The sequence below is a fragment of the Rutilus rutilus genome (genome assembly GCF_951802725.1).
Source record: "Rutilus rutilus genome assembly, chromosome: 18".
NCBI classification, from domain to species: Eukaryota; Metazoa; Chordata; class Actinopteri; order Cypriniformes; family Leuciscidae; genus Rutilus; species Rutilus rutilus.
Genome location: NC_140231.1, coordinates 35,416,941 through 35,440,969, shown reverse-complemented (window position 1 = coordinate 35,440,969; position 24,029 = coordinate 35,416,941). Strand labels below are relative to the sequence as shown.

The 24,029-nt window shown below is 37.1% G+C and overlaps 1 long non-coding RNA gene across 1 annotated transcript; it reads left to right on the top strand.

Annotated features, from left to right (window-relative positions):
* Positions 1–18,373: 18,373 nt before the first annotated feature.
* LOC311277368 lies at positions 18,374–23,332 on the top strand. Its single transcript, XR_014625240.1, has 4 exons — positions 18,374–18,441; positions 21,465–21,514; positions 21,728–21,896; positions 22,083–23,332. It is a non-coding gene; the product is annotated as an uncharacterized lncRNA (long non-coding RNA).
* Positions 23,333–24,029: the final 697 nt, after the last annotated feature.

The following is a 24,029-nucleotide window of genomic DNA, read 5'->3' as shown; positions in this document are numbered from 1 at the left end:
CAATATTCCAAAATTTGTATCATATTATCTGGATGAGCTGCCACCTGTGACTTTTTCCAACATGGACGTCTGTGGCCTTCTTCGGAAAGTTGAACAGTTGCATGCTGATGTATCCATCTTGAAACATGTGATGCACCGACAATCTGAAACAAGTGAAGGTTTGAGTGCAGTCGTGGCGGACGTGAGTCGCCGGGTTTGTGCCCTCGAGCAGAACGCTGCCCACGGTGGTGCGGGCTTTGATGCGCCGGTGAGCTGGATGGAGAATGCAAGCACCACGCGCGATACTCACTATACCGATGTCGGTGGCGCGGATGGTTCGGCGGAGGTGCCTGAAACAACAGGTGACAGACGCCGAGGAGAGGCTCCAAGACCCGTGCTTCAAGCAATGGAGAGTATTACGCCAGCAGTTAGCCCTGGGTTAACGAGGCTGTCGCCTGGAGTACCCAAGTGGAACCAAGTTGTAAAAAGGGGGCGACAGAAGCGCACAGAGGAGTCCCAACCGGGATTACGTACTGGCAAATCTGCGTCGGAACGGAGGGCAGCAAAAACTGTTGTGGGCACTGGAGCGGTAAGAGACATCAAGATGATAACAACTAAAAGGGTGAGTGTCTTCGCCAGTAGGTTTTCACCTGATGTAGATGTTGAAGTATTGCGCGCTCATCTTACGCATAAACTTGGACATGAAGTATCATGCGAAAGGATTGCTACCGTAAACAGCAGATACGCATCATTTAAAATAGCTGCTGAATGCAAAGATGTTGGCGATATGTATAACCCAGAACTATGGCCAGAGGGAACGTATGTACGGCGCTATTATGAACCACGGAGAGCTGGAACCGTGGGCGCTAACTTTAAAGCGGCTACTTTACCTTCTGCCAGTACGAGTATGCCTGATAATTGCATGAGTGCCAAAGTATGATGTCGCTATGGATATACGCGTCCTATCATATAACTGCCGTGGCCTGCGCTTGGGTCAAAGTGCTGAGGATAAAGCTCGCCGTTTTATTGTTGATCAGTTGCTGGAGCACAGTGATATTCTGTGCCTACAGGAAACATTTCTTGCAATGCAGGATTTACCGGGTCTGAACTCAATCAGTGACAGCTTTCATGGTGCTGGAGAGTCTACCACTGACCTCAGTCTGGGAATACAAAGAGGCAGAATTCCAGGAGGTGTGGCAATTCTGTGGAATAAAAAGCTGGACTCAGCGATTGATGTAGTTAGGCTTGGTGTGGACTGGTGTATTGCTATACGTCTGACACAGTGTGATAAGGAATTTATTATTTTAAATATTTACACTCCATATGAATGCCAGCAAAATGAAGAAGATTATGTAAATAAGTTTGCTTTTATTAGTTCCTATTTACAAAATGAGTGTTTCTCAAATATCTTTATCGTTGGGGATATGAATGCAGACATTTCAGACAACAGGTCAGTGTTTGCTAAACATTTAAATAACTTATGCACCGATAATAATTTAATACTGTCCAGCAGAGAGCTCCTGCCTGTTGATAGCTATACACATATAAGCGAGGCCTGGCACACCACGTCCTGGCTGGACCATTGCCTCACTACAGCCGATGCTCACGCATCCTTGGCACATATGGAAATTTTATACGATGTATCCACTTCTGATCACATTCCTGTAAAAATAGTGATCAGGTCTGAGTACATACCGTCAACTATAAAATGTGAAAATAACTCAAATCATGTTTTCTTGGACTGGTCCTCTCTTACATGTGAAAAAATGTCTTTGTATTATGAACATACTGATCAATTATTGAATAATATATATCTCCCTAGAGAGGCACTCTTGTGCAAAAATGGTAATTGCACAAACAGTAAACATATCACAGATATCTCTGCTATGTATACTGCAATTGTCTCTGCTTTACTTGAAGCTAGTAAGTCTCTCCTTAAGCATAAAAAGGGAGGAAAAACTCGGCCTGGTTGGAATGCATATGTGGCTGAATTCTATGCTGAGGCTCGTGAAGCTACTAGATCCTGGGCAATGGCTGGTAAACCAAGACAGGGACCTATTTTTGAATATAAGAAGAGCACAAATGCAAAATGTAAATATGCAATACGTTTCATTAGTAAAAATGAGCAGCATCTGAGGGCAGAAGCTATGGCCAAGAAACTTTTAGACAACACAAATAATGATTTCTGGAAAGAGGTGAAACGTACAAATAACTGCAAACCCTCACTACCATGTTCAGTTGATGGAGTCCCTGGTGCAAATGCTATTGCGGAGCTCTGGCGAATGCATTATAGAAAATTGTTTAATTGTGTACAGACTAAATGTTTTAAAGTAGATAATGTTGACAATGTAGATGCAATCAAATTTCATGAGGTCTCTAAAGCTATTAGGAACTTAGCAGCTAATAAATCAACTGGCCTGGATTCTATCTCGGCTGAACATCTAAAAAATGCAAGCATAAGGCTGTATACACTTCTTGCACTAGGCTTTACTGCCTTCATGATCCATGGCTTTCTTCCAGACTCAATGATGTCTGTGATGCTGACTCCTGTGATTAAGGATAAAGCAGGAAAAGTGGGTTCCTCAGACAACTATAGACCCATCGCCTTAGCTAATATATTATCAAAAGTTGTGGAACTAATTCTCCTTGAGAGGATCAATGAATTGATTACCTCTGCAGATAATCAATTTGGTTTTAAACCAAAGCATGGTACGGATATGTGCATATATGTCCTGAAGGAACTACTAAGCAACTATAAGAGAAAAAACTCAACTATTTTTATATGTTTTTTAGATGCATCTAAGGCATTCGACCGGGTGAATCATTGGAAATTATTTAAAAAATTGGATGCAGCAGGAGTCCCTAAATACATTGTCAGAATCCTGTCATATTGGTATGCCCAACAGACCATTCAGGTGAAATGGGACAGCTGTATGTCGGCTCCTTTTCATATCAGTAATGGAGTAAGACAAGGGAGCATCTTATCCCCCATTTTATTCAATTTTTACATGAATGATTTATCAAATAATCTAAACCGAGGTAAAACTGGCTGTATGGTCGGCAGTACAGTGATGAATCATCTTATGTATGCAGATGATTGTGTGATTTTTAGCCCGAGCTCAGCTGGACTGCAGCATCTTCTTAGCATATGTTCTGCGTTTGGGGAAGAACATGATGTAAAGTACAATGATTCCAAAAGTTTTATCATGATTTGCAGAACCGCAGAAGACAGACATTTAACCTTTCCTGTTTTTAGGCTTGCAGGTAATGTTCTTAATATCTGCAGTAAAGTGAAATATCTTGGTCATCTGATTACAGATCAGCTTACAGATGACGATGACATTAATCGTCAGTGCCGTATGCTGTATGTGAGGGCAAATGTCCTGGTACGCAAATTTGGTTGCTGCACGACTGGAGTCAAGTTGACCCTATTTAAAGCATACTGTTCGCCTTTGTACACTGCACACCTGTGGCTAAACTATAAAAAAGCTAGTCTTCAGAAATTGCAAGTAGCATTCAATGACGCTTTGAGGATGTTACTAAAAAAGCCCAGATCAACTTGTGCAAGTGAGTTGTTTGTGAGCACCAGAGTTGACACACTGCAGTCTGCCCTGCGAAAAGCGATGTTTAGGTTCATTCGTCGGCTGAATGATTCTGTAAATCAAGTTGTTGTGGTGCTGGTGAATGTTAGGTACAGTGCCACACGTTGCATGTCTCAGTTTTGGGAACACTGGTATAAGTGTCTTTTAAAGGCGAGTCATTTGTAACTTTGTGCTGTGTAATTTGTGTTTTTTTTGTATTTGTATTGTTTTGTGTGGATGGACCATGAGTCTGAATAAAGAGACGCTGTATATCCAGTTAACTGGCAGAGCATTCATTTAGTTCGTTTTTTTTTTTTTTTTTTTTAAATAAGAGAAGATCTAGCGCTGAAATGTGTTTTTTAAATCAAGTGATCAAAGTGCTCGTTTCCGCTGCGATCAGTGGCGCGGATACAGTGTTTTCTCGTGTGGCTTGCGCACACACCGCACTGTCTTCATTTGGACGCGCGCTTCAATCCATTGTGGATACTCTAACATAATGCACACAAATGTGTCCCTGCTTGATATACAACCACTGATTAACATAATCGGTTTTGATGAGAAAAAAAAACTAACGTCATACGAGAAAAATAAAACCATACGAGAGAGGATTCAAACCTACAACCTCTGACACAATAGGTGAAAGTTCTACCACTGGACCATTAAGATACATGATAGTTAAGTAGGTGAATTCTCGATGAAAATTCTCGAGCTGACTTGATGTAAAGCCATTCGTGGTTGCACAGTTGATTTTTTCCCCCTCTGAAATACATAGCAAAAAGTCATAGCTGAGACTATGTGCATGAAAACGTATTGCAGCAAGATTATGCATGCAAAAGAATTAGAACAGCTACGTCCGTGTGACCGTAATTCATGCGCAATTGAGCATACACATCAAAGAGCAGGGCCTCGCATTTAAAGTTCGCACAGGGCCTCGCACCCCACCTGCGACGGCACTGACCGAAAGAGAAGAGAGGTCGTTTCGGGCACATTAATTTTTAAAAAATAATGAAGTGCACAGATAAATCATTTATAATAAACACTACAATATTACATATAAAAAGAAGATTTGTCAAATTTGATTTCATGCCGACTTTAAGTCCAGTATGACCTATTCTCATCCGGGTTATGATACGTCCTTCTCTTCGATTCCTGCTCTCCCTCCTCCCAGCACCAACTTGTGTTTGTATATTGTATAAATGTATAAATGTCTACCTGTTTCATTATCATCCCAATATACCTGCCATACTGATTGTGCATGAGTGCTTTAGCTTCAGCTTTACTTAATGGGGCCTGAAAATCTTGCTTTATTCTTAGAGTTTGTTTAGCCAGAATATCCATCTTCTCATTTCCTTCCACGTCATCAACATGAGCAGGAACCCAAATGAAATGTGTAGATATACCCATAACTTTCATACATCTTACAGAATATCTCATCGATAATATCCATCTGACCTGCCAGATCGTATACTTTCTAGTGATGAGTCTATCTGATGCACTGACAGTGTTTTTTATCTTCTTCTCCTCGATCCACTGCAGGGCCAGTAATATTGCCAACAGTTCTGTTGCATTTACTGACAAATGATCACTCATTGGAATATATAAATCCTGCAAATCCTGTTTCAGGATCTTTGGATCCATCTGTAAATAAAAACACTGATTCTGGATAATGTTCCTTAAAATAATTCTGGACTATAAACCATGTTGGAAGTTGTACCGAATTATCTTTCAATTCCTGCTGTATATTGAGGTCAACATTCAGCAAAGGGAAAAACCAAGGAGGAATGGAAGAAATTGAAACTGTATTACTGTACTGGTGTAATCCTACATTTCTTGCCTTTGCATTACCTATCCATCCAGAACTAGTATAACTTGTTTCATTATGTTCCCAGCATTCTGTTAATACACTTTTGACAAGATGCAACTCATTATGTCCCTGGAGATTACCCCAGTATGCCATCATTCATTTCAATCTTCTGATTCTTAAAGGCATTTCTCCCATGTCCACCTGCATCGATGATACCGGAGATGTTTTAAATGATCCACTGCAGATTCTCAGAGCCTGAGCTTGCAAAACATCTAATCTCTTGAGGTTTGACATGTAAGCTATACTTCCATAATCAAAGACAGATCTCATGAGTGCCCAGTATATATTTAGCAGAGACTTGCTCCCCATTCCCGTCCTGATAAACAATGAAGTATGTTGATGACCTTTTTACTTTTGTCATTAACTTTATCCAGATGAACTTTCCATGTCAGTTTTCCATCAAACCAAACCCCAAGAAACCTAACAGCTTTGACCTGCTCCAGAGGTTGCCCATAAAGCTTTAAAGGGGTCATATAATGGTACATGCACTTTTACAAGTTGATTGTACTGAAATGTGTGTTGGCAGTGCCTGTACACAACCATCATAACATGATAAAAATCCATCCAGTGTTTTTTTTTTTAATCTTCTTATATGTTTTCCCCTGTCTCAAGTCAAGCCGTTCGACCATGTGACGTCACAAGATCGGCGCCCCCCCCACGATTGTTGATTGACAGCAGCGTTTCAACACAAACCCGCCCTCGCTCGTGAGCGAGCTGTCAATCATAGTCCGCATTGTTGTTACTGGAGCACTGTCTATGAGGAGAATGGTGTCTAAGCGATTGTGGTGTTCTGTTCTTGGGTGTAATAAGGAACACAGCATCATTTTGATGTTCCTGAATCCGAACCGCTGAAGACGCAGTGGCTGAGTTTTGTTTTCGAAGGGAATATTCCCCACGATTAACCAATGCTTTCATGTTTGCGCGAATCATTTCACACACCAGACTGCTTTACAAACGAGGGTCAGTATAAAGCTGGTTTTGCTAAGAAGCTGCTCCTGAAAAAAGGATCGGTACCAACTATTCGTGTTCCTGCTGAACCTCCAGAAGAAGAAGTGAGTGTAACGTTTTATTAACCTTTATATTAATCTTTGCAAATCGCATGCTGCACGCTTCACGATGAATGCGGCTGTTTACACTCAGGGTACATTACGGCATGTTTTCTATGTACGACGTTCTCAATATAATTCATAAACCCACGTTTATAATAAACAACGCATTATGGTTATTGTGTTATTGTGTTACGTGTAATGTGGTAATACTAGCTTACTTTTGTAGATGGTTTATAACGGTGTCTGTTACTGATTAAGAAGTAATGAAAAAAAAAACAGTTAGAACTGCATGAAGATGAATGGTAACACAAAATTCTTAGGTGTCCTTCAACTACTGTTAGAAACATTCCTGCTGTGACCTTATGTGAGTGCTTCAGACCTGACAGTTGTACCTAACACTGCATAGATAACGTTACATATCACTGACAACCCTACATTTACCGAAATAAAGTAAATGGTCATAATAAATAAATGGTCATCTTTTCATGAGCATTAGCTGCAACATCAATCTGTCAATGAACTAACGTATACATCAGTAAACACATAGTGTTCGTATCTCACTACTCTACCCTGCCAGTACACACAAAGATAGATCAGTGACATTACGTTAACCAACCATCCAGAAACGTCCTGTTTGAGCCTTAAAGGAGACATATCATGCTTTTAAATTTTTCCTTTTTACATATAAATCATACATTTGTAGTCTATATAAAGCGGAACTGCAATGCTTGGGTCTGAATTCCTCATTATTATAGCTCCACAGGCCCCTTTTCTACCCCTTTTCTGATGTGCGTCTGAGAGCAACTCGTTTTGGTGCGGTCTCTTTAAATGCAAATGAGACACGTCATACCCCGCCCCCTCTCCAGGATGCAGAGGTGACACTCGGTTCAACTCCACCCCGTTCGGCCATTTTTGTAGTTTGATAGCAGAGATACGATTATCTAGCGGCACAGAAACTTTTTATTCACACGTTATTAACAAAATGTCAACAACGGAAGACTTGTCCAGCCAGCCTTACATGTTTGAGCCAGAGTCGGAGCCGGAGCGAGATGAAAATGAAGACGACGAACCTGCAGAACAACGTCTTCATATGGATGTATCGCACTGGTGTGTTACTGTATTTACACATGAAACTTTAGTCTTCTGACCTTTTACCACCGTGTCGATTTATTTTGATTAATATGTGCGAGGGAGAGAGAGCAAGACAGCGTCTAGTTTGGAGATGGTGAAGTCTTGTTTACACTTTCGCCTGGCTCCGAAGAGAGAGAGTGAGCGCGCGCGCGACCGGGGTCTCTCTCTCTGCTCGTTCTTTCAGTTAAACATGCGCCCTGTCACAAGCGTGGCAGTTCATCTACATTAGACGGTGAAGTGTGTGGGTTACTACATCCAACAACCGAACATTTTAACTTACCCTCTCGTAACTTCTGCATCCTTTAGCTTGGACTACAAAATTGCAGCGAGAAATAAAAATGGCGGATTGCTCGAAGTGTTGGGCCGGGAGTCGATGTCTTTATTTGGCAGTTCCGCTGCAAATACTGTGACGTAATAGTTCACAACACGTCATAGAGAACAGAAAAATCGGAACAGGTTGAAAAATAAGGCCAAAACAGAATATAAAGATATCAACGAAGCACCTGAAGAGAATAATTTCAACTTTTCTGTACTTCTAAACACTCCAAAATGCATTTAAGGGCTAAAAAAGTGGATTTAGCATGATATGTCCCCTTTAACGAAGGAACCTTATTATAAAGTGTTACCAGAACCTTTTTTTCCATTTCCACTTAAGTTTCTCAGCTTGCACTCATTTGTAACATTAGTGTGGTCCAGGTAGCTGTGCATAAAAATTGATTGTCATTCGCAAGGCTACTTTTATTTTTATACTTCAAGTACATTTCCAAGCCTGTACTTTTTTTATTTTTACTTGAGTAAAGAAGTTAAATCAGTACTTTTACTTTTACCAGAGTATTTTTAACACAAGTATCTGTACTTCTATTTGAGTATGGGAAGTGAGTACTTTTGCCATCTCTGCGTGGAGATGAGATGAATGGCGTTGGCTGCGGGTGTGTCCATCCGTCGTAGCGGTCTTGACTGGCAAAAGGGTGAGGCGTGTGCGCCAGTAAAGATTTACCACTCGCCGATACCAACTAGATGCTACTTCAAACGGTGGTGAAGAAAATGGAATTTGATTTTGATTGTTTCTTTTTTATTTCTATTATTAACATTCATTGTTTTATAATATTATATTCTTTTGTCTGTTATTATATATACGTTGATTAGTTGAATTGTAAATCATTTGTTGATTTATAAAATGTTGATTGTATGTGTAATGCGGTTCAGATGTTATGGGAAGAAGGAGGCGGGAACCGGAGAACATTCAAATATTTTAATAAATAAATAAACCAATACAAAAATGAAAGTATAAGCCAGCATCCCCTCACGGATGACTGCTGGCCACACAAAACAGGAACAAAACATCAAATAAAACTCAGGCCAGTTCCTCTCTCGCTCTTACCTGTCATCGCTCCTCCTTTATGCTTCCGCTCCTCTGTGAGAGATACGAGACTAAACCCTCTCACGGCCCTCGGCCTCGTCCTGCTCGCCACATAATGCATTCCCCTGTCTTGTTTCAGTGAACTCACCGTCCGTGATAATTTCCTGTTTGTTGTCTCAGTCAGGAGTTCAGTTTTGTTCAGTTCAGTTCTCCTTAGCTTTTCTTTATATTGAGTTAAAAGTGTTTTGTTGACCTCAGTATATTTAGGTCTAGCTAAATTATTTGTTAGAAAAAGTTTATTTATTTTGTATTCTTTAATTATGACTTTCTTATTTTTGGGTTTAAATTTTTTGTTGGAAATCCTGTGTCCTTGTGCCTTACTACTTGGCTTACTACTTAACGTCACTGTAGTTCCTATAGTGCTGGTTTAGACCATAGACTGTAAAAAAATATGGATAAGTGTCTGTGACGTCACCCGTAGGTTTCTGAAGAGAATTTTTGAAGCCTAAACTGGACAGAGCATCATGGCAGCACGTCACTCCCGGATAAACAAAAATGGGCAAAGAGGCGGGACGTGGGTGGAGCTGAGGTGCCTGTTGCTGAAACTCGATGAGATCGAGATAGCTCAGTCTATAATGCAATATACTATTGGCCTCGTGCTAAAGAGACAGCTGACTTGCAGTAAAGCCAATAGTTAAAGTGAATGTTTTTGCCCTTCAAAATACTATAATAGTTAAAAGACACAACTAAAAGTGAGATTTTGTGTTTTGATGCTGTATTATTCTGCTAGTTAAAAATGACACGAGACACGAGTTATGATTTGAAGACACTTTTTTTCAGATTTTCTCACAAATGTGTCCAGGAAGATTTCTCACAAATGCAGTTGAGCAACTTCCTCTTCTAAAACAGTAGATGGCGCTAAGATATCTCTAATCTCCCAGGAGAAGCACTGATTTGAAACTTGCCTTTGCCAGAGCTGAGGAAAATGAGCTGTGAACGGATGTGTTTCTGTCTTACTGTATCTATAATTAACCTTTTGGAGGTTTTCTTTTGCTAAATTGTTATTACATGTCTAGACAGAAATCCACATTAGCACTATAGCACTCCACTCTCTCTCTATAAGGGAATCTGGCTATAAGCTGAAAGCTCTGCCGTCATATGTTGCTTTTTACATTTTCTCTAGTGATTATTATGTCTACAATGAATTAGTTTCTGTCATTCTCTATAAATGAATGAGACAATTTCATTTACAGTTTTTTTCAATCGCTAACAAGCGCTTACCCATACTTCAAATACTTTTTCTAAACTCTTAACACAGACTCACACCTACAAAACACAATTGGCCAAATGGTTAATTGTCTTCTCAAAAACACATTTTGTTAAATATATACTAACTCTTCATTTCAAAACAGAACACATGTTTCTCTGCACACACTAACTTTACCAAAACACTGGAAATCTGACTCTAAATGAAATAATTCTGTCAAAGAATAACACTTGTTTTCACTTCACAAGGTACATGCAGTCAATCAAAGTACAGCAGGTTTCAAAATACTGGCTATTGTTGACATTACTAAAACTGCATAGACTTTTATGTTTCAGTTTTACAGGTATTTGCATGCAAAACGTGCAATTTACCGTTTTACACTAAATTTCTTGGTTGGGAACTGTCCACATGTACAGTACTGTTCACATTCATAAGCATTCCAGTAAAAAGCAAATCAGTTTTTATTCCTTTACTGTTTACTAAAGGAGGTACAGTAGAAACACGGTTTGATAGAAAAAGTTTTACAGTATTGCTTACAGTGAACAAAATATCCATGAAACTCACAAGAGCATTGTGAACAAAAAAACAACAGCAAAAAAAAAGGGGGGGGGGGGGGCAAAAAAAACATAAAATTAGTAAATTACTGTATCTAATCTCTGCGATCTTCAGGGTTAGGCCACATGTTTTCATCAAGATCACATCTGATATCATCCAAGGCGATGCACCTGGGATAAAACTGCTTGGTATGTCGGATCCACCCTTGGAGCCAGCATCCATGCCTTCAAGGAGGGACATCTGCTCATGTGGCTGATGGTCATAAACCTTCCACCTTCACATTACATTTCGTCCAGGTTGACGCCTTTTGGCCAGATTGAATCCTGCCTCATCTATATGTATATGAATTCATGAGGGGCCTGGTTGGCCTCCAATTCCATAACTCTCAAAACAAAGATTATGTAAATCATGTCATTACTGTATACTATACTGTAACCTATTACTGTGTAGGTTACCTACTTGCAAAGTGCAAAGCTTATAGAACTGGACATTGAATTGAATATACAGTACACTATACCTGGACATATTGTCGTTGTAGCTCCTTGACTCTCTCACTGATATATTGTTTTTGAACTGATATCATTGCAGAAGCAGAGGTTTTTATAAACTTTCATATTGTAAAATATTAGTACAATTTGAAATAACTGATTTCTGTTTAAAAATATGTATGTCATGTAACAAATTGTGTAAAATGTAATTTATTCCTGTGATGAAAAGCTGAATTTTCAGCATCATTACTCCATGCATATGGACTCGAAAAGCTTGTTTCTTCATGACATTGTTCAAAAGCAACACATTTTGCTAGCAATCAAAATCACATTTTGCTAAAATCATGAAATTTACAAAAATGGTAAAAGTTTCATGTAAATGGTAAATACAGTAAATATATGCAGTCCATACTGTATCTAAGGTTTGGAATATTGTTTTTGCTATTGTGGAATGTTGTGTGTTAACATTTGTAAATACTACAAAAACAATCCATAATTTTGTTGGGAGGTATAGATTGTCTGTTAAGAAAATTTAAGCATTATGGAAATGTGTTCACTGACTGCATATTGTGTGAAAACGACAAGAAAGGTGTGAATGGTATGGCCACAAAAGACTGATGCTGTGCTAATTGTGTTTAGAGTTTTGAAAATGTGAACACTGGCTGGACAAACGCTTGTTAGCGACTGAAAAAAACTGTAATTGAAAGTAGGGTTTAATTTTTCTGTCCAAAATAATTATTTGAGCACTGCATACGTCACAGGCAAGTTAAGAAACAATTATACCTGCCTGGACACATTTGTGAGAAAATAGAGCTGAGAGATCTCATAAAAAGCCAAGTGTATCACAATCGTAACAGACATGTATGCACTAGGTTTGGTATTTATTCAAAGGTTATGCAATTTGTAGGATGGTTTGTATTTGTGAAATATTATCAAGGCTCATTTATTTATATTTGTAAAACACAGTAGGCTATATTTGTTACTCTACTCTACAAATTAACCTTTGTATTTGCACATTTGCTTTCTGTTTCTTTGTGAGTCGATTTTCCTTTGCAAAGCAGATTGGGTTTGATTGCTGGATTTGTATGTTTAATTATGGCACAAAATTCACTTAATCAATAAATGCATTTATTGCAGGATGGAGAGAAACACTGACACCTGCAGGATTTTCACTATACACTAGTGCACTAGTTTTTTTTTGTTTTTGTTTTTTTTAAACAATAAAAAGTTAAATAAGCATTTAGTCTATGTTCAGTGAGAGCAACGGTACCACAGAACGAGTGTAGTCTCCATATCTATAGACGTTTTTAAATCTGAAAACTCCAAAAAGGAACAAATTTGTCCATGTTCACAGAGGAAAACAACTGAAATACAGCTTTGCTTGTTCTCTCTATACTCGACGAAGATGGAAAACAAAGGCGTGGGCGAAGGTATAGTATAATGCGTGTATTAAATTGTATGATATACCTCTTGAGCTCCATGTTTCTTCTTAATGTGTTTGGCTTGAGAGTAGAAACTTATTGTCAAATGAACATTTTATCTCATTCCTGAACAGACCAAACTAGTTAAGTTTGAGAGAGTAAAAACTTTCACTGTTTGAATCTTTAGTGATATTTGTCTTCTTAGCTTGACTGTTGAACTTCAGCTGCTCCATCTGACAAGTTTCTTAGTTTCTTATTACATCTTTTTTTTTTTTTTTTTTAAATAGAAATGCAAGAAACACGACTGTGTGTCCTTCGACAGCAAACACAGCTGTTTTAGTCTTTAAGAACAACTCTGATATACTGTAACTTCTGAAAAACACTAAGCTTTATAAAGACTGGGCAATATCCGCCGCCATTCACACTTACGTGAAACTTCACCCAGCATATCTTACTGGAAAAACCCCAGGAACCGGTTTGGTGTGTACAGGGGTGAAAAACACCACGACTTGGAGATTTTTAACATTCCTCATTCCATACATTCCATACATTATTATGAGAATAATCTGAAAAAAGTTTTAATACGAAAATAGTTTTATAATTCTCATTTTAACATTATTATTGATTTAATTCATTCTATTAACAAATCTTCATGATTTTCAATGCAAGGAAAAAAGTTTGAAAGTAGAAACAAGGTTTTGTAGCACTTTTAATAAGATATCATTTGTTATCATTAGATAATATGTTAACTAACTTTTTTTATATTTTTTAATATTTGTTTTATATTTTTTTACATTTAATAACCTTTGGCAATGTTTGTTATGACCTCCCTTCTAAATAATTTAAAAAGGAAAGGTAACCAAAAATGAGTGAACAAGGCCGCTCAGAACAAGTTTATTAATTCACTTAAGACAAGGTTAATAAAAGGTAAATAAAAGGCCATCCCAACCAAGGAAATAGCCTATTTAACATAGCGGACAACAACTGAAGAAATATATGAGACATAAAGCATAACAGAACAAACACATAAGCTTTGCTGTCTGGCTCGCCTCTTTCAGTCAGTTCTCAAATGATAAACAGATGTGTCAGCCTAAGATAAAGAAAATAAAGATAAAGATAAAGAAAGCAATGACAAAAATGTTGTAGGTCTAGAAATGGAGAAATATTTAAAGCATGTGTGAGAAAATTTAAGTGGAAAATTTAAGTGGTTTAGTTTCTATTTCTAGGCTTACTGATCACAGGCTATCACAAGAACTTTGAGTCAATAGTTTTATTCTCATGAAGCTATTCAAAATAACACTGGTCATGCAATATAGGTTCCAGATTCAGACATTAACTGTGTGACGAGTGTGTCATTGAGCTTCAGATCAGATTCTCTGATTTCTCTTCACTGTCTCTGATCCTGAAACTAAAGGCCTTTGAGTTTCACCTCAAATCTAGTTCATTTAGTGGAAAAAGATGAAAATGACAGGTAATATTATGTGTTATAATACAAAGATGTTGACTGGCATGTATTTAATTTATTTATAATGCATTAATTCTATTTAATGCCGTTAATATGCTGTGTCGTGTTCAATAGGTTCTGAATACCAGTTTATTTCAAGCTGTACATTTAGTGGATTGCTTTATCTCTCTCCTAATTAAAACAGTTGTTAATTAGAATCCTAACTAAAACAACAACGTGTTCTACAGGGAAGAGTTTATTATCTCCTGTATGGAATCCTTACATAGATTTTGATGCATTAGATTTTTTGTTCTGGCAGTTGAACAGAAAGGATGAATACAAATAAACCTCTTAAACATTGTTGTTTCTTGTCCCTTGAATTAACCTGTAATTAAAGATCTAAATCTACATTTACTCTAACAACAGTGTTTTTATAGAAATACAATGGTTAAAATCAGTATAAATTAAAGGGAGAGAGTAATAGGCCCACTGTGTTATATGAATCATCCTTTTATCAATTCTACTAATTATTGTAAGGACATTAATGTTGTTAATGTTTTAAATTGATACAAATCAGGTCAAAACATAAAGTTACTCCTTGAATCACTAAATATATATTTTCTTTCAAAAATGCAAAAATTGTTGAACTGAAACTGTATACTAGTCTAACTTGTAATACTTGTATTGGACTAGTTGCGGGCGCCCGCAAAATTCATACAATGGTATGCAAAAAGACAGGTTTAAAATCTGACATATGGCCAAGTACTTATAGTCAAGTCAGGTCATCTCCATTTATACAGCACTTTTAACAATATAGAGAGTAACAGATTGTTTAGGCTTTACATCAGCTCTAGAATAAAGTTATTGTCCAGATAAAGTTAGTTTTGATTGATTCACTTCCATTGTAAAGATCATTAGTTATTAACTTAGGGACCGCTTACACGACACCATTCTAACAGAAAACAGAAAACTTTTACTGTGTTCTGGCCGTTCATTTGCACAACAACAGTGTTTGGTGCTCAAGAACGCAAACCTTGAAACGGTTTCCAAGTGCAAGCGGTGAATTTTTTTTTTAAAAGTTATCTCCGTATGAACTTCAAAAACGTGAATCTGTGCAGATAGCGTGCACATGCACATCACGTGTTTAGTCTATAGGTATGAGTGTTTGAATATATATGTGCGCAGGCGTGTAGTCTTTCTTTACAAATTGACCTCAACTGATTACTTAATTGGCCTTCAAAATTCCTAATACAGATTTTTTGTCACTTCCGCGTATCCATGAACTGCAATTATTTTGACAACGTTTTATATCTGTATAGAGGTAAAGGGAAGGAGGCCTTCACAGGGGAGAGACTAGTGACACTTCACAGGGAGTGAACTAGTGACATAATTTCAAAGGGAGTGAACTAGTGAAAGCAGCACCGCACAGCACAGCACAATACAGATCTTAGACCTGCACTGGATGTTTTCTCTTTTCAGCTCATCACAAGGTGACTAAAACACTTAATTGTTAATTGTTTTGTAAAGAGATTTTTATCAATTTATTTAAATATGAACATTTGTTCATATAGTGAAACTTAAACCTGTATAGCACATCAATCATTAACAAATTTTAAACTTTACTGGGAAAAAAAATGGTTGTTGAAACAATTGTCACATATTGAATTAAACGAAGTTTTGAAGTGAAAAAAATTAAATAGTATTTTCTTGTAAAACATAGGCTACTCCAATAATTTACAACTTAAAGTTGAAACTCCATATTCAAACTTCAACTCTAAGTTGAAACTCCATATTTTTAAAACAGATAATAATACAGAGGCAGTATTTACGAGAAATCAACACATGGGAGAATATTATTTAAGTTCATATTATTTACTGATATTATTTTGTAAGGGCGGATCTCCTGCAGTGGTTCAGGCTGCAAGACTGCCGGATGATTAAAGAAACGTTATTAGCAAGATGGTAGAAAACTGCACATTTCTTGTCTATTCCACCCACTGCCACTTATACCAATGACTGAAATAAGCGCAGTTACAAGAGCTTAATATTTGTGGGAGAGCGTTGCTATAGAGAGTGACGATATTGTATTGCAATAGGTAGCACTTCAAAGTCAATACCAAATCAAAACTAGTTAGCACATTAGTTGTTATTGAAAAGGTTTAATGACAAAATATGGTTATGGTTACACTTAAAATAGTTACAAAATAGATGTATGAGATGATGATAACTTATACCATTAATTGTACCCAGCATATATGAAAAATGTTACCTGAGAGATAGATAGAGATAGAGATAGAGAGAGATTTAAAAGACCATAACAACAAACAGCAAAAGCAGACACAGGCATTTGTCATTGGTCAGAGGATTGATATGGTAAGATTAAAATTTGTCTCTGGCAAAAGGCCCTTAAATTGATGTACTAAAAAGATGGTCAAGGGAGAATAAAAGAAGATCTTACAAGCTCTTACACTGTTTCTGGAAACATTTAAACAAATTGTGTTACAACAAAACAACAAATGCAGGTTTAAAACATTTTTCATGAAGAGTATCAGCAACATATTCAGTGGAACCAAACACAGAGATTCAATTGAATTAATGTCCACACACATTGTTGAGAGTCAAATGGACAAAATACAAATAAGCAGAAATCAAATCAGTTTCAGAAATGTTTCAAATGCATTAATGAGAATACAAATATTTGTACTTGGATAAAAAAAAAAAAAAAACTGACATACATTTTAAAGTTTAACTTGGTGAGACAAATGATAACTTAATGCCAACCGCATCAGACGTTGATTGTGATTATACATCTTACTCAATAAAATTAACTGATTATGGTCCTTTATAAACAATAACAGGAAACAAATTGGCCCCCACATAAACATCAAAATGTTGTAGTGCCAGCAAAAGAGCTAACGTTTCCTTCTCAATTGTAGAGTAATTAAAGTAATGACGATTAGGAAAGAGAGAGAGAACCAAGTCAATCAAAGAAATAGTACACACAAATAAACATAATTGCCGCAACAGTCATTTCAATTAATGTTCTTACCCGAGACTCAGACATATTTCTGGCTTCATCTGATGATCATGGTGATGATGTTTCATATGGGGCAACTCTCCACATCTCCTAGAACAATATTCATAAAATCATGGATCAGCCATTAATGCATTACAAGGAGTTTCACATAACGCATTTTACTTCTTACATTAAAATTTGAGGAACCATAGAATTACTGTCAGTGAATGTGTTACTGGAAAGCTCAGTATATATAAACCAAATCCTGTTTAATGTACATTAAGGACTTCAAACATTTCTAAAATACACAAATGAAAACAATAAATATACAGAAGATGTTGCATAACATTATTACTCACATTCTTGGAATGCCAACAATCGTGTAATGTAATAATGTTTTCAGATTTCATGTAAACAGTGAAGAGAATTAATATCAGTGACGATGATGATTTCACCTTTAGTGATCTGAGACGGACACTAAATTATTTTCCTCATTACACTGATCTTCATCTCTCTATTAATAGTGTTTTAACAGGATCCAGGGCACATGAATATCTCCATTATTTAACACACTTATAAACATTACTATGGAAGCTTGTTTACGCCACTGAATTAAAAAAAAAGGGAATAGTGACTTTTCACAATTGTGAGTGTATAGTTAGCATAATTCTTTTTGCGTAGGAGCTTTTCTGACCCAATGTTCTTCAATGTGCCAAAGTGTAAGTAAAATAGCTGAATGGTTGAAATAGCAAACTCAATTTCTCCATTTCTTATGGGAAAAAGTGTAAGGAGCACCACAGATAACATGACACCCAGCCACAAACAGTACTGACTCTCTCACACTTCCTCATAATTGAACAGAAACTAGACTATAGACTTATATTGAACTCTATTCTTGTACAAACAGACGCTGTATTTAGCAGTACATAAAGTATGATATGGAAACAGATCTGCGTAGGGAGGAAAGAAAAAGAAAATGTGGAAAACTTCTTTAACTAATTACATTTTTGTGGTGTCACTAAACTCTCAGGCGTACAAGCTGACGCTGCAGACTACCCGATTTAGTGTGGCCCCTGTAATTGTCTCCACCCCTCGCACTAGTGATGCCCTGAACACAATCCAGTGTCAAACAGTCATGAGTTTAACCACAGACTGCACAAACTCTCTCCAGACTGACTCTAGGATTCTCACTTCTTTATTTTTATTTATCTTTGACTTTATCTTTATATCTTCAGTGTGATTTTACAAAGACTCTGGATTGTTCTACATCTCTCTTCTTCTCACAGGTGAGAAACACGTTTCTAAATACATTATTTCATTTCATCATTATTTCATGTCAGGCTATGTCTGCGGCGTATTTTGTTTGTGTTTTCTTTTTCCCCTTTCTTGACTATCACAGTTCTTAGGTTTCACGATTGGTATCTGTTGTGGAATTTTTTTTTATCTTTCCTATATATCATTTATTTTCAATAATTTAACAAAAGAATGCCATGCGTTCTGTATTTTGGGATTCTTTTATGATGTTGATACAGCTGCAGGGTGTGTGTGTGTGGGACTTCAGAGGTGAGAGGAGCTGGGGAGGGGTCAAGGGGGGTCCCTTTTGTTCCTTGTGTTTGGGGTGGGTGACAGGAGATAGCTTTGAAAAGAACACTATAAAGAAGCTGGCCAACCTCTGCTCTGAGTCTCACTCCGTCTGCAGCTGGACTGTGGATGGACTGGGAACATTCTTGCAAGAATAAATACCTTTTAAGGACAATTTGAATCCTGATGTCTCTTATGCCTGATGCTGTTTTGTTAGTTATTTGTTTTTGCCGCAACATATCCATGCCAAAACTGACAAAAACAGAAAAAAACTTTTTAGGCTACATTATTACCTTTATTTAACCAGAAAGAAAACTCATTGAGATTAAAAATCTCTTTTCCAAGAGTGTCCTGGCCAAGACAGGCAGCAGCACAATTAACAAAGTTGCAGACATAAAACAAATACATCAACATTTAACATGTAACATGTAACGTATTACAAATAATCCTGGTAAAAAAAATAGTGAATTACAAGGTCATGAAGGTAAAAAAGTTGCAAATATTTAACTGAAGCAATAAAACAACAGCGATGCTCGCTGGGATCGTCCGGATGATCAGTCATAACATTTACAGGTAGTTTGGGTAGCCTCCAACTCATTTAAAATTGCTTTAAACTTAAAAAGTGAGACCAGCTCCTGAAGTTTTACTACATTTTGTAGCTCATTCCAAGCACAGGGGGCTGCATACTTAAACGCCCCTTTTCCTAGTTCGGTCCGTACACGAGGGACAGATAAAAGCATTAAGTCCTCGGAACGAAGAGAATATCTTCCTATGTTTTTCTTTATAATGTAAGATTGAAGGTATGGTGGAAGCAAACCAAGAATTGCTTTATAGATAAAAACGTACCAATGGTTAAGTCTACGAGTGGACAGAGAAGACCAACCAACCCGGGCATACAAAGAACAGTGATGTGTTAGTGTTCTAAAATTTGTGACAAATCTAAGCACTCCATGATAAACCGTGTCCAGCAATTTTAAGCTTGTAAGAGATGCATGCATGTATATAACATCACCATAGTCAAGCACTGACATGAAAGTAGCAGCAACTAGCCTCTTTCCTGCCTCAAAGGAAAAACATGACCTATTTCTGAAATAAAATCCCAGTCTCAGCTTCAGTTTTTTCACCAACTGCTGAATGTGAGGTTTAAAAGAAAGTGAATCATCAATTAATATACCGAGATATTTGTACTGCGATACAAACTCAATCTTGGAACCCCGTGAAGTAGCAATAGGTACAAGGTTCTTTGACTTTGATTTTGCATTGGAAAACAACATTAGTTTTGTTTTCGTATCATTCAAAACAAGTTTTAAATCGGATAGGGTACGTTGAACAATATCAAAAGTACGTTGTAATTGGCAAAGAGCTTGGTTTGGAGTTGATGCAGAGCAGTAAATCACAGTATCATCGGCATAAAAATGGAGATTTGCATTGGAAACATTTTGATCGAGAATATTGATGTATAGTATAAATAAGAGTGGTCCCAGCACTGACCCCTGGGGCACACCCTTAGATACACTAAGAGGGCTGGAAATGAGACCATCTGCCTGTACGCACTGAGTTCTACCTGATAGATAGTTTTCAAACCAGCCAACTGATTGATCTGACAGCCCTACACTGACAAGTCTGTGTTTTAAAATTGTGTGATCCACAGTGTCAAAAGCCTTAGATAGATCAATAAAAAGAGCTGCACAGTGTTGTTTTGTGTCTAAAGCATCAATAAAATCATTTACTACTTTTAAAGCTGCTGTAGTTGTGCTGTGTTTTTTACGAAAACCTGATTGATACATATAGGCTATGTTACATACCCTATTACATCTAGACATCTTAAAGTGTACATCTTTCAGTATATAGCTTTTTCACTCTACTCAAGCGTAAAAATACCATAATATGTTTGCATATATGGAGGAACCATGCTAAGATCTCTGAAAACACTTCTACAGCCAGTTACTTTACTCTGAAATGTGCGTTTCCAGGCTGGAATGTTTGTTGTTTTGGTCTGTGATTTTGCACGTTTCCAGTTTTCATTGCCCACTGCGCTCGTTCCTGTTGCGCGTCTCAAACTGGCGACCCGTGTGAGTGCACCTGGGCCGGATTGGGCTAAGAACCATTAGCCGATTCTAAAGATGTTATTGCTCATGTGAATCTCAGTACTGATTGCCTACACCAAACACTGATCCCTAAACCTACCCGTCATTGTGACCTTAACCAATGAAATTACTGCAGGGCGGATTTCCACTTCACTGGTTTGCGCCCAGTGGGATTTTTAAATTTATTTTTAAATTTTTAATAGAAAGATTAAAAATACGGGAAGATATTTAAACGGGATGATAGCGGGATAGCAAGGTAAAATACGGGAGAATCCCGGGAAAAACGGGAGGGTTGACATGTGAGTGTCGAGTCTGAGGAGGCGGGAGAAACGATGATCTATGATATTCTGAATTGGACTGCAGTTCTTATTTCAACCACTAGGCCTAGTTGTCATTCTTACAGACTGCACCTTTAAATAAACACTCATTATCGCTTATACTCTACAGAGGAGTATTTTTCATGTGGATGATTGAATTAGTTGCTACTTTAATCAGAAATGTTTTAATTGCTGCAGCTTGTAAATTAATTTGTCTGTATATTCATTGTTTCATTGTGTATCGATGGAAATAGATAGTCAAGCGACTGTATTTAAGTTATGATGATAATTGATAACCAGTTGTTGTTGTTTCTGTTGATCCAGTCGGAGCTGTAAAGTGTTGTTCTGATGAATCAAATATGATCAAACATGAGGTGAGAAGAGAAAGATGTTTATGATCAGGACATAAACTCACATTTCTATATTTGTCATTTGTCATCATCATTGATTATTGTGAATATTGTAGAGTTAATCTGAGATGCTGTAATAACACTGAGCTCATGCAGATGTTGATCAGGAGTTGATCTGATGTCTCGTGATATGATGTTATATCGCTTTAATGAAACTCTGTCTGTGTGATTGAACAGATTCAAATGAAGAGGAGAAAGAAAATCAGCAGAAATCACAGATCAGCAGAAAACAAGAAGACTGAGAGAAAAATGGAGGACAGAAATGAGACACAAACCAGAGAATCACCAGAGGAAAGAGGACAGAGACTTGATAGATGGGACAGTATGGGGAAGCTAAAGCCAGACTGTGAGTGTTTGATCATTACTGAACTTTAAATAACATACAGTATTATGATGTACTATTCAGATTCATCAGATTGACTTTCTACACTTATAGATTGAAGCTTTTCACAGATGTGTGTTTATGTATTTGACAAGGGTGATTTTGATTGAGAACAACATCTCATAAACTCACTATATTTGTGATTTCTAGTCTTCTGTGATCCAGACGAGCCTGTAAAGTTTGATTCTGATGTCAAAACTGAGGAGAGATTCTCATCAAACCCTTCATCATTGACATCCATCAACAGCGTTTCCGGAGTCACAATTTTCATGCACAAATGTTTTTTTTGGAAAATACGTTCATAGGAAATATTACACAGCCGCAGGTCGTGTTTTTTTATATTTATATTTTCACAAATATAACCATAGTACATTTTTTTCCCTACTATGGAAGTCAGTGGCTCTGGTTACTGACATTCTTCAAAATATCTATCTTTCTGTTCAGCAGAAGAAAGAAATTCATACAGGTTTGAAACAACATGAGGGTGAGTATATGATGACAGAATTTTCATTTTAAAGTGAAGTATCCCTTTAAACTGTACCACAGCCAAAAAAGGTTTATCTGTAGACAAGGACAAATGAAAACAGATCCTGTATACCATCCCTGCAAGTATTCAGAGTTTGAAAAGACTGGCCCACTTCACACATTACTTCCACATTCCTCAATTTCTATGAGTGTTTTTCAATGACTCTTCAATGACTCTTTCGAGTACAAACAAACTTTTATTTGAGAAAATGTTTTTCATTTTGCACTGCCTCATCCATTTCATTTCATGCATCTTCATTTTCTATGTGTTTTTGTATTCCTGTATATTGTGATGACCTATATTTTATAGATCATATCCACCTTATGTTAAATTGAATGTGCCAGGCTTGCGGTGTCATTCGCTTCGTTACTTTTGGCTGTTCAAAAACAGTGTATTTTGCTGCTTGATATTGATAACTGATATTTCTTACCATGTAATTTTAATATTGTCATAATTATAAACACTGGTTTGTAGCACAAATAGTTCGACCATTTACATGCACTTTATTCTTCTAATTATTTACTATAGCGGCTAAAGAATGTGAAGTCTCACACATTCACAGAAAAACGCTGCAACATAAGGTGGATATTTCTATGTTTTGTATCTCTCCATACCATTTATTTTATATGCATTTATTCCTCATCTTTTCAGCCTATTGTAAATGTATGCAACAACCACTGGAGGACAATGATTTCAACATATATTTTATCTCTGACATATTTGCAAAACTCAAAGAAAGGCACATTGATGCACATGTTTTTATTGAATGTGACGTTGCTGTTGATAATTGATTATATCAGTTTTATGTAAAGCACTTTAAAATGCATTCTTTGCTATATAAATAAAGTTTATTATTATACTAAGCGGGACCGAGATTGTCTGAGTCTCTCCAGTATTATTCTCCTCCCAATATTCCAGTGTGAATCAGATCTGTTATTTTCACGTTACCTTGAGTAAACTCCAGATCGAGCTGATATCAGTCGCTTCAGATGTGTGTCTGAATCAGTCGTCGGCATGTCTGTTCTTCCTTAATGTGGAGAAGTGTATCAAATTAATGAAAGTATAAATCATTTAGTTTTAACATGCTCATGTGAATAACCTTTAAATGGTAGTTCCGTTTGGATGTTGTCTTCAATGCATATTGTAAAGAGTTCTGATGCTGGAATGATTTTAGCCAATCACCTGAGCAGGAAATGTCACATGACTGACTCTAGAGCTGCAGGGAAATGACATCATGTCATCACTGATTGGCCGATCACAAGAACCGTCTCAAAGCTTCATTACTGACAACAGACAGGACATATATCTGTTTTTATTTTAAATATCTGCCTCTAAGAGCCTCCAAAACATCTATTTATGATTTACAAATGCATTTTAAAACATTTTTCCCATAATGTAATAATTCTTGACCTGATGTAACATTTTACACATGTGACATTTATAGCTCAGATGACTCTCTCAATAGTGTCTTTTACAATTAATTGTGAGATATTACAGAATAATGATATTCTCAGATTTCGCGTTTTTACACTCAGTGGCGCCGTGACGAATGCGAGGGGGAGATTACTCGC